This window comes from Cornus florida, unplaced genomic scaffold (genome assembly GCF_030987335.1).
Source record: "Cornus florida cultivar Cherokee Brave unplaced genomic scaffold, ASM3098733v1 CherokeeBrave_3.0.0_Hap2_Chr10, whole genome shotgun sequence".
Taxonomy (NCBI): Eukaryota; Viridiplantae; Streptophyta; class Magnoliopsida; order Cornales; family Cornaceae; genus Cornus; species Cornus florida.
The window spans coordinates 65032854-65046116 of NW_026775580.1; the positions used below are offsets into that span (position 1 = coordinate 65032854).

At 36.1% G+C, this 13263-nt stretch overlaps 1 pseudogene; it reads left to right on the plus strand.

Moving 5' to 3' along the window:
- LOC132277729 (subtilisin-like protease SBT3) overlaps positions 1-12620 on the plus strand; it is a 28606-nt pseudogene extending 15986 nt beyond the window's left edge.
- The last annotated feature ends 643 nt before the right edge of the window (positions 12621-13263 follow it).

The window sequence follows — 13263 nt, forward strand, 5'->3', positions numbered from 1 at the left end:
AGTATAGTGAGTAGGGATCATCCACATAGATTATACGTGTTCGAATTTAACTTCAACTCTAATGTACTAATTGATTGCAAAAAGAGAGATTGGTTGATTAAACTAAGATGCAAGAAAATTAAAATTCAATTAAAATAAAACTAAGTTGAGATAGAGATTTAAGAGATATAAAGAGAGGTCTTAGGGTATTGGAATCACCACTGAGCTCATGTAATTAACCACTTTCTTTCCATTAATGGGGAATACATTGTTGTGAACAAAATGCACTAATTGCAATATTAAGCATGGACCATCAAATTTATGTATGAATTGTCTACCTAACCAACAAATAAACTAAGTGTAGAACAACCCTTCAATTCTAAGCATGACCCATCAAACTAGTCACAATTGTAGCACACATCAATCTAGATAATCATGGAATTTGTAATAATTAGTGTGGAGTATCAAACCAAGCAAAGATTGTCTACCTACCTACAAACATGAATTAAATTGTAGACCAACCCATCAAGTGTAAGTATAATCCATCAAATTAGTTTACAAACCCATTCAATGAAAACCTATGCTTAGCCATCACTTAATCCTTAATTAATCACACATAGACATGCAACCAACATAGAGAAACTAGTGTGGAGATCAATTACCAAATAATCACATATAAGATAACATGTAATCAAATAGAAAACCAATAGAAAGAATTAATCCATATGAATCATGTAAGAAATAATTCCTAATTTAATCACACATAGACATGCAAATAAACTAGAGATCATAGAAATATACCAAGATTCATTAAATTCACAAGGCTGGAACACTAATCACAACAATACATATAAATCCCCAAAAATAGAAATACAAGGGTTTAGATTACACAAGACTTAGGGCTCATCCAAGCCCTAAGTGTAGATCTAGCCAATCATGGAGGAGGTAGATGTGGTCATGAAACCTTCAAGGGTAACATGGCTCCATCTTCTTCTTTCTCTTCTTCTTCTTCTTCTTTGAAGCGCTAAAGAGAGAGAGAGAATGGATTTAGAGATAGATCTAGAGATGTGCCTCCACTTCCCTCTTTTCTTTTAACCTTAATCTCTAACTTTCTAGAGAGAGAAACTAATGAAGAAATAGAAATTACAATCTAAAATATAAATCTCTCAACAAAAATGGTTGAATCCCTCTTATATACAAGGCTTTAGGAGCCCAAAAATATGAGAACTCGGCCCTAGAATCGTCCCTTTGAAGCACAGCCCGAGTTGGGTCAAAATGAGATTCCGATATGCTTTTTAATAACTTTCGCGAATAGTTCGATCAATCCAACTTTTCTTCAATCAATCAGAGAAAGTTCGATCAATCCAAAATAAGTTCGATCGATCATAAATAAGTTGGATCGATCAGAAATAAGTTGGATGGATCCAACGTGGCAGATTTATAGCATTAGCCTCCTTTCGCTCCAAATTCTCACCAAGACTTAGTTTTGACTCCAAAAAGGTTGTAAGAAACCATTTTTAGCCCATTTTAACATTTTTGACCTTAAATAGACAAAAACACAAATAAGTACTAAAACGGGTAAATAAAGATAGATGAATGAACTAAAATACCCTTACTTAAGGGGTTTAAATGTGCACTTTTCAGCGCTCATCATTATGACTAAAGCTAGAGCATGGTTTTTAATACGGGGGATTGTCCCTTTACAAGTCTAGTGTGCACATAGGGAGGTTACCCATGGGCTGGTAACCCTAAAGTAACTATGGTGTCGGTCTGATTCGGTGTAATGTCCAAGTATTCACTTTGGTTTGATTTCGCATTTAAATAACAAGTTGATAACCTTGTGAGTTTGCATCTTATTGCATTGTAATAGAAGTTCCATTGTCGGTTAAACATTTTAGATTAAATTATAATGAATTATAAAGTTGTACAAAGATAAGTTTATGCATGCTCATTCCCTACGAGTAAACTTGTTTACTCACCCCAAAGTTACCGGGTGTTTTTCAGGTAAAAAAGTTTTATTGTGGGATGCACAACACTCTTAGACTCGCTAGAATTCTTAGAGTATTTTTGGTGACATTGAATATGCACTTGTTAGCATATCATGATCCTTTTTGGTTTAATATATCAAAACTTGTAATTTTTGCTCTAGCTATGTAATGTGCACTTAAGTGGACCTCTTGTTACTCTTAGAATGTGTTTGTAATAAGGTTAAGGGCTAAAGACACTTATGCGATATGTATGCTAATTTTAACTTCATTATTGCCTATGGAAGATATGTGATTCAATGCATTGAAGGGTCATATTTTGCATATGACATGCCATGAGGCCTTAGGCCATTATAGCACATCTATTTTATCATATTACATATACTTGCATGTTCACTTTGGCAAACAATACCATTCTTGATGAAGTAAAAACTTAAAGTTGCATTTTCTTGAGTTTTTACCCTTTGCATTTTGGGGTTTCCCTTCAAAAAATAAATTCCAATTTTGACATGGTCACTTAGAAAATGTGATTTTAGGGGGGGTTTCTTTTTCGTATTTTTCCAAAAAATGTTATCTTGGTATCAGAAATCCATTGCAAAGTTCAACTTTCAGTTTTACATTATAGTAGCTTTTTGACCCTCATGACCTGATTTCATGGAAGGGAATTTTAGGCATTTCACAACGAGTTTTTTTCATTTTCTACCACGTTGTCAAGTAGAAAGCGTGATTTTGTGGGGGGTTTCTTCTTTGTGTATCCAGGAAATGTCATCTTGGCCTTCAAAAACCCATTTTTTACTAAAAAACCCCTGCTACCAGGTTTTTGCTAAGTTGTAGTTCAAGTGTGCGAACGGTAAACTTCTCATAACCGGTTAGATGACTTGGGGTAGTGTTGTGGTCATTATTATTGGCCTTCTCGCCGGTTATGAAAGTTTGGTAACCGGTTATATGACCTAGGGTTGACTATTTTGACTTTTTTGCCCTTTTTTCTTCCGTTAGTCATATCTTCTTCATCCGGACTCCGAATCAAGTGATTCTTGAGTCTAAGTTCATTGATTTTTCATTGTCTTTCCAATGGTATGCTCGGAAGTATCCACTTTCACCTTGAAAATTGATGAGCGCTAAAAAGTACACTTTTAAACCCTTTAAGCTTAAGTATTCTAGGAACTTTATCTATCTTGTTTACCCGTTTTAGTACTTATTTGCGTTTTTGTCTATTTCAGGTCAATAATGCTAAAATGGGCTAAAAATGGTTTCTTAAGGCCTTTTTGGAGTCAAACTAAGTCTTAGAGAGGATTCGGAGCAAAATGAGGCTGACTTGGAGCAAAAAGAGGCTGATCCTGAAAAGCTGCCAAGTGAGATTGATCGTGAGATCGATCAGAAAAGTGAGATCAATCAAAGTCTGATCGATCAAATTTTTTTCTGATCGATCGAACTTTTTCTCTGATCGATCGAACTTTTGCTGGCAGTGAGCTGTCTTATTCTCGTGCGCGCCCAAAGCTCCACCTATCACATAGTACGGGATTAGATATTTTTGGAGCAATATTCCTGACTTAGTGACTAAGAAAAGGACCTTCTATATAAAGGGAAGTGACCCATTTGTAAAGAAGCTTTTTATCATTTTATTTTTTACATTGTATTTTTTATTTCTCTCTAGCAAAGTTAGAGATTAGGGTTAGAAGAAAAGGGGGAAGTGGAGGCACATCTTAAGATCCATCTCTAGACCACACTCTCTCTCTCCATCTCTAGAGCTTCAAAGAAGAAGAGGAAGAAGAAGATGAAGCCATATTTGGAGCTTGATTTCATGACCACATCTACCTCCTCCATGATTGGCTAGATCTACACTTAGGGCTTGGATGAGCCCTAAGTCTTGTGTAATCTAAACCCTTGTATTTCTATTTTTGGGGATTTATATATATATTGTTGTGATTAGTGCTCTAGCCTTGTGAATTTAATGAATCTTGGTATATTTCTATGATTTCTATAGTTTAATTCTTCCTATTAATTCTCTAGTTTATTTACATGTCTATATGTGATTAAATTAGGAATTATTTCTTACATGATTCATATGGATTAATTCTTTCTATTGATTCTCCATTTGATTACATGTTGTCTTATGTGTGATTATTTGGAATTAATCTCTACACTAGTTTTTCTATATTAATTGCATGTCTATGTGTGGTTGATTGAAAATCTAGTGATGGCTAAGCATGGGTTTTCATTGAATGGGTTTGTCAATTAATTTGATGGTTTATACTTATGCTTGATGGGTTGTTCTATAATTTAATTCATACTTGTAGGTAGGTAGACAATCTATGATTGCTTAGATATTCCATGGCTTATTATTGCAAATTTCATGATTCTCTAGATTAATGTGTGCTACAATTGTTGCTACCTAGATGGGTCATGCTTAAACTAGATGGGTTGTGGTACAATTAGTTTAGGTAAGACAATTCATGCTTAAATTAGATGGTCCATACTTAATATTGCAATTAGTATTCGCATTTTGTTCACAACAATGTATTCCCCATTAATAGAAAGCTAGTGGTTAATTACATGAGCTTAGTGGTGATTCCAACACCCTAAGTCCTCTCTTCTCATCTCTTAAATCCCTATCTCTAATTAGTTTATTTTAATTGCATTTTAATTTCATTGCACCTTAGTTTAATCAATCCAAACCCTCTCTTTGCAATCTTGTGATCCACTAGAGTCGAAGTTAAATTCCAACACGTATAATCCCTAGGGACGATCCCTACTCACTCTTGTTACTTTAGTATTAGTGTTGGTAGTAGTTTTTATAAATTTAAATTTGACCCAAAAGACTTTTCTTGAACCGCACACTCACTACATCAATTTGGCGTATAAGGAATGGCCGTCGTCAAAAATGACCACTTTTCTCCTAAGTTCCCTTTTGTCCCTTTTTGAAAAATCACTTCCGCATTTGTTTTCTTTGGGTTCGGTGACCTCATTGAGGGTTACATTGGTGTCTTAGAGACGTGTTGTATCTCTAGAGACCATTGTTTCACCTTTCACTTCCGCATTTTTGATCCGATACAGGGTCAACTTTTGGGTCATCACTGATGCACCGGGTTGAATAAAAACTCAGGTCATTACAGCCGTGAGCATCAAGTTCCAACAGACCAAATTTGGCACAGAACGTGCCCCTGTTGTTGCCTCATTCTCTACAAGAGGTCTTGCCTTGAGCTGTCCGACCATTTTGAAGTAGGACTTAATGGCACCGGGGATATTATTTTTAGCAGCATGGATTCCAACCGTTCCGGCAAGTGCTATTGGCTCAAATATTGCATTGTACAGTGATTACAATATGATCTACGGGACATCCATGTCATCTCCTCATGCTTCTAGCATCGCCGCGCTCCGTAAAGGGGTGCACTCGGAATGGAGTCTAGCTGCTATTAACTCAGCCATGATGACCATAACCAACACATTTGATAACACTGGCAATCTCATCCTACACAATAGTTTTAATTTTGATGCTTCACCCATAGCCATGGAAGCAGGTCATGTTGATCCTAACCTGAACGACGGATCGATTACAATTATAAATCAACCCATTTTGCAATAGCACAAATCACTATAAAATAGGGCTATTGGACGGGTAGGTCGAACCACTGGGATTACTAGTTTATGGCAACCAAGGTTTTCTAAAATCACTTTTGGTTTGATGAAAGGTGTATAGAGTTTTGTTGGATTGTCACTAGAATTAGGAATTACAATGTGCATAAAACAACAATTAATGCAAGAAAATTAAGGAAGAGAAAATGAGTAGAAAGGGCTAGGGAAGTGAATCCACTACCAATCCTATAAACATGCTAAATTGCTATTAACTTGGGAAACAATTTCACTACATGGCAATGATATGTAGCAATACTAGATTGCTATATTATCCTCAAGAAATTCATAGGATTAAGACTTAAGTATAATCCCTCAAAGTGCCACATGCTAGAACTACCTAGATTAGGGTGTAGCCATGACATGCTCACTAAGCTAGGGACTATCAAACCTCTCAATCACTATGGTGAAAGCACATGGAGCTAAGAATTAAGATAAAATCCATCAAAAGAAAGCCGAAGCAATGGACTACAAGCTTCTCATACAACATGCCAATAAAAACCATTCCACAATCTCATTTCCATTCTCACTATGAAAATGCAAACCATACAATCATGTGAACATATAATCTAAGACAAGATGATAGCTTCAACATAATCATTTATATAAATTAAGATCCATTACAAAATGTAAAAGTGTTCTAGATCATGGAACCACCATATACATGAACCATTTCCCAAATTAAATGAAATTAAAGCATGCTTACAAGAGAGTGCTTCATCACCTCCCTAGGTAGGGAGTTAGTTACCCATGGATGAAAGAAATGAAGGAGAAGAAGAGGCCTCACCCTCCATTTTCGCACCTAGGGGCTCCTTAGCACACAAACCCACTTGCTCACAATATTTCTCTCTCTAAAACCTTGCAAAATGAGAGATATCCCCCTTTACAACCATACATGCCTTCTATATATCACCTAAGCCTCCTATCCACTCCAAATTCATGGTCCTAAAGCCCCTAGACAACATTAGAGCAATCCCCTAAAAAAGGGGATAAGATTTGGTGAAGAAAATGGAGGCCCATACCTGCTGGTCTGTAGAATGGCGGGTGCCAGCGGGCGCAGGGCGGGCGCCCACAGATGCAGGAAGCTACTGGCCCTTTTGGCGGGCGCCCACGGGTTCTTGGCGATTGCCCGCGGGTGCTTATCAGCTTTGCGCACCTTTGGTAAAATGGCCATAACTCTCTGCTCTAAACTCTAAATGACAAACCGTTTGATGATTTGGAAAGCTAACTCAAAGTTCTAAGTATGTTATGTTTTAATAGAAGTCCAGTTCTCAAGTTTGTTGGGTCAAAACTGACGAGCAAAGTCAAACTCCACTGCTGCCAAGCTGTAAACTTCAGCATTGCGCACTTTGATATTCAAGAACTCATCAAAACATCATTTTTATTCCTTTTTGGGAAACAAACCTGAAAATATAAAAAAAAAAACATGCAAATGAAGATAATCTATATAAAATAATCAAATAATGGACTTAACTAACGCAAGTAAGGGCACTTGAATATGCAATATTCGGCGCTTATCACACCCCCAAACTTACATTTTGCTAGTCCCTTAGCAAAACTAGAATGAAAACACTTAATGAAATGACAACAAATCTCCTCTTTCGTGAGAGCGACGGTTGCATTTAGCATATGCAATAAACCTTTTAAACCCTTAGGCGTCCCTAGAGGACGAGTGAAATCTCGTGAGGGTTTAACAGGAATGTTACCCACAAACATCAAACATGGTGCATGAAGATGCACAAAGCTCATTTGCAAACTAGGAACATAGAAAACATTAGAGATGGAATCATTATGAAGACTACCTTGTGTATATAAAGCATTGATAGAACAAAATGGCTAATCATCTTTCAACTCTCAAATATTAACATCATAGTCTATATAAATACATCAATTATCATATCTATAATAGAAATCATCTCTAGCTTCATTTAAAGTGAACCAGATTCCCAATATACAGCTTTTACCCTCTTGTTCCAATTTCAAGAACATAAGGCATGATTTTATTCAAAACACAACTTTTTTTTTTTTTTTAAATACATATTATGGTCGTGCAATGCCGAAGTCCCTTAAGCTTTCTAACCGACCCCTGTAGCAAGTGTTAGGCCAGCAACTCCCAAACCGGATGGGTTTAGGGTGCTAAATGTAAAGACACTCCTAGGGCTTAATAACTCGAGTCAGCAAGGCTACGAACTCCAACGAACCATATTTATTTATTTTTATTTCTTGAATGACTGTGCAATGCCTAAGTCCCTTAAGCTTTCTAACTAACCCATGTAGCAAGTGTTAGGCCTGCAACTCCCAAACTAGATGGCTTTAGGGTGCTAAGTGCAAAGACACTCCTAAGGCTTAATAACTCGAGTTAGCAAGGCTACAAACTTAAATTAGTCATTATCATTATTCAACTTCATTTTTTTTTTTTTTAATAGTTCATGCCAAAGATATCCATTCATTAGGGTCATCAATTCAAATCAACTGAGTCATGGTCAAGGTCAATCAGGTTGCATGCCTCACAATTGAGTTTCCGGTGTGTATCTGTGCAGTGTGAAGCATAGAAGAGTATGATACTCGAAGATAATCTAATTGAAGCATTTATACAAACTTTTTTAAATCCATATGCTCAATAGATTTTTCTCAATTCAAAACTATCATTTACATCTATACACAAAGTATTCAACACATGCTTCAATCTCCAAAAAATTCCAAAATCATTGCTTCCATTTTTTTTTAAAAAAATTTTTAGTTTTATACAAATCTATTTGTACAAAATAGCAAATGCAAACACTATACAATACACAATACCCCCAAACTTGAATGGCACATTGTCCTCAATGTGTGAAGACAAAGATGTATAAATAAAGAGCATATGGGTTAAAATGAACAATAATACCAAGTGAGTGAGTTAATTTTGGCATTGGAGCCGCATGCAATCCCGTAAAGAGATGCCAAAATAATCTTCTCCCAAACTTGGACATAAGAACCTATGAAAACAACACTAAAGCACACAAGTATAATAGCATAGGCACACAAAAACAAATTGAAAATGTGCAAAGGAAACTAAACTAAGCATATCCATAAGTTCATGAAATCAAATCTAAAATTGTCTAGTAAAATCAAAACATCTAAAAATTAAAATGGAAAGAAAAACAAACTAAAATCTAACTATGAATCTCAAAGTAGGGTTTACCCTACACCAAGTCTCTCTAGAGAGTTATACTTCCCCAAATAAGAAAGTTCTTATAGAAGTGGAGGAAAGAGAGCTTGAAGATAAAAATTTAAAAGAGGTAAAGGAAAGACCTCAACCCACTCTTCTTCCTCAATGAAGAACTTTGGATTATGGGCCTGATTTAGATTATGGGAAGATGGATTAAGTGAGGGCACACCTAACAAAGGTTTGTGAAAGATCATATTTAGCACGGGAATGCCCAAAAACTTGTCTTTCACACTTTCAACATCCTCCTCACACTTATCCGGTGGTTCGGGCTCAACAGCTTGAGATAACTCAAGTGAGGGAATAGGAGGAGATGTAAGCTCCCAAGAAAGAGATACATTTGATGTTGCCCAAGGAAGAGAGTGAATAGGGGAAGGAATATCAAACAAAGAATTTACCTCCCAAATAGAATTGTCAACACCAAAATCCTCACAATTGAAATGAGCCAAGCAAGTTTTTAGAGAATCCTCCATTAAAGGAGGTGTATCAAGCAAAGGATTATTTAGGGGCTGTTTTGGATTTTTAAAGGAGACAATCTCTTCATCATTAATTTCCTCATTTTGAATCACAAATTCTTCAATTTTTTGCGTAGCAACATTTGATCTTTAACTACCATTTCTTCATTTTCACATGTGGTAACCATTTGATCATTCTCATGATGAAAGTTACTAGGAGTAATCTCATCATTCATGGAATTTTCTTTTGGATTGGCCATAAGTTTAATTGGAAATTCTTTTTCCTTTTCATCATTTAGAGCATTAACCATTTATTGAATTTGGGCTATTTGGTCATCTAACTCAACTCTAGATTGGGAATGAAAATAGGTGGTGGATTGCATGCTAACAATGTCATCCAACATTTGCTTATTGGAATCCGTCATTTGCTTGTTGATAGACTCCAACATTTGTTTGTTGGCAGCAATAAACTCATCTAATTGAGATGGTGGAAAAATAGAAGAAGGCTGGAAATAATGATCATTGGGTTGAAAATTGGCGTGAAAATGTTGCCCATGAGATTGTGGGGCTGAATTTCCAATGTCATGCCACAAGAAGTTTTGATGATTTCCCCAACCTGAGTCATAACCATTGAAATATGGATCATTACCCGGTTCAAAGAAATTTTTAGTTGGTTGCTTTAGATTAAAATCTGAGAATTGTCCCGGTGGAGGACAATCTCTTGTATGATGTGTATAACTAGAGCAATATGCACAAAACTCATGTGGTGTGTAAAATTGAGTTGGAAGATAATTACCCTCCATTTAGGACTAATTCAACCACTTGTTTAGATACATTAAGATAAATTCACACAAAATATATACAACACAAACAAGATACACAACAACCCTTCACCAAAACATCCACATGCAATGATCCCTTTCTCCTCCATTATCAATAAGATAGAAAATAAATGGCCACGACAAGGACCGATGCTTTGTAAAACAGTAAAACAGGAATAGCCTCGACAAGGGCTTCACAAGCTAAATAACACTAAGTTAAACACATGCAAGATATTCACAATTTGTGAGACTAGAACCTTGAAAAACTTACCGGGAGTCCTCTAGACTTACGATTTTCTCAATTTTCCCTCGACAAGCCTTGAGTACCTAGAATCTTACTAAAACACTTAGAACACAACAATAATCAAAACCGAACAAGAAAATATCCATAAAACACAATATTCACAATCAAACCAAAGGTAATTTTTAAAACCTAGGTCACAAAACCGTTTACAATCCCCGGCAATGGCGCCAAAAATTGATCGACGGATCGATTACAATTATAAATCAACCCATTTTGCATTAGCACAAATCACTGTAAAATAGGGCTATTGGTCAGGTAGGTCGAACCACTGGGATTGCTAGTTTATGGCAACCAAGGTTTTCTAAAATCACTTTTGGTTTGATGAAAGGTGTATAGAGTTTTGTTGGATTGTCACCACAATTAGGAATTACAATGTGCATAAAACAACAATTAATGCAAGGAAATTAAGGAAGAGAAAATGAGTAGAGAGGACTAGGGAAGTGAATCCACTACCAATCCTATAAACATGCTAAATTGCTATTAACTTGGGAAACAATTTCACTACATGGCAATGATATGTAGCAATACTAGATTGCTATATTATCCTCAAGAAATTCATAGGATTAAGACTTAAGTATAATCCCTCAAAGTGCCACATGCTAGAACTACCTAGATTAGGGTGTAGCCATGACATGCTCACTAAGCTAGGGACTATCAAACCTTTCAATCACTATGGTGAAAGCACATGGAGCTAAGAATCAAGATAAAATCCATCAAAGGAAAGCCTAAGCAATGGACTACAAGCTTCTCATACAACATGCCAATAAAAACCATTCCACAATCTCATTTCCATTCTCACTATGAAAATGCAAACCATATGATCATGTGAACATATAATCTAAGACAAGATGATAGCTTCACCATAATCATTTATATAAATTAAGATCCATTACAAAATGTAAAGTGTTCTAGATCATGGAACCACCATATACATGAACCATTTCCCAAATTAAATGAAATTAAAGCATGCTTACAAGAGAGTGCTTCATCACCTCCCTAGGTAGGGAGTTAGTTACCCATGTATGCAAGGAATGAAGGAGAAGAAGAGGCCTCACCCTCCATTTTCGCACCTAGGGGCTCCTTAGCACACAAACCCACTTGCTCACAATATTTCTCTCTCTAAAACCTTGTAAAATGAGAGATATCCCCCTTTACAACCATACATGCCTTCTATATATCACCTAAGCCTCCTATTCACTCCAAATTCGTGGTCCTAAAGCCCCTAGACAACATTAGTGCAATCCCCTAAAAAAGGGGATAAGATTTGGTGAAGAAAATAGAGGCCCATGCCTGTTGGTCCGTAGAATGGTGGGCGCTAGCGGGCGCAGGGTAGGCGCCCGCAAATGCAGGAAGCTATTGGCCCTTTTGGCGGGCGCCCGCGGGTGCTTATCAGCTTTGTGCACCTTTGGTAAAATGGCCATAAATCCCTGCTCCAAACTCCAAATAATGAACCATTTGATGATTTGGAAAGCTAACTCAAAGTTCTAAGTCTGTTATGTTTTATTGGAAGTCTAGTTCTCAAGTTTGTTAGGTCAAAACTGACGAGCAAAGTCAAACTCCACTGCTGCCAAGATGTAAACTTCAGCATTGCACACTTTGATATTCAAGAACTCATCAAAACATCATTTTTATTCCTTTTTGGGAAACAAACCTGAAAATATAAAAAAACATGCAAATGAAGATAATCTATATAAAATAATCAAATAATGGACTTAACTAACGCAAATAAGGGCGCTTGAATATGCAATATTCGGCGCTTATCATAACCGAGCACTTGATCCAGGTTTTATCTATGATACTACTCCACAGGACTATATGAATTTCATATGCTCACTGAACTTCATTGAGAATCAATTCTTGACCATCACAAGATCAAAGGGTTACAATTGCTCATATCTATCTTCTGACCTCAATTACCCTTCCTTTATTGTTTTGTACACTGATGAAAAGGATAATTTGGTTATGAAATTTCAGAGGACTGTCATGAATGTGGGCAATGCCACAGCCACTTATATAGCTAAGGTTGAAGCACCAGAGGGTTTTGTGATCACAATCTCGCCCAAGACACTGGTTTTTAAGAAGGTGAATGAGAAGAAGAGCTACTCTTTGACTATACGTTATAAGGGAGTGGAGGGTCTAAGAGTTAGAGATAGTTATGTCATTTCGGTAGAAGATGGTGGTAAGCATATTGTGAGGAGTCCTATAATGATCTCACCCTCACCTGATATTTTTGGGTAGGACATGGTTCGTGTTTAAATATTGCATGCGATGACAGGGAATTTTCAGTGCAAGTGCGTTTGTGTCATGAGGACTTGGTTACTTTGATTAGTGAAAATAAAGAGCAGGTTCTAATTCTCAATCTTTGTAAAGGATCATACCAACTGATGACTAAGTGGTTGTGTGTATCTACATATATATATATATATATATATATATAATTTGGTGTATTTCTTAATTTTTATAAATCAATTTCTATCAATTATGTGCACAATGAGAAATAAATTCAACAAAAATATAAGCTAGTTCAATTTTGTATTCTAAAAACAAAATGAACTCTCTTTGAAAGAACGCACAGTTCAATTTTGTATTCATTTTTTATACTTCTGTTTTTCTTATTTCACTCTGTGACAGCTTTCAACAATATCCTTTGGACTTTTCTTCTTTCTTTTACTTTGTTTCACTTCATAGCCTTTTTTACGAAATATTTTTTTTTTCTAGTAATCTAATATATAATCTCATTAGATAGCCTTCACGTCACACAACCACTTTTTTTTTTTGGCAAACAACAATCAAGAAAAAACGCTAACAATCTTTCGCTGATATCTGCCGGAACTTAAATAAGATCAATATCACTTGAGATATGAGGACAAGAAAGCTTAGC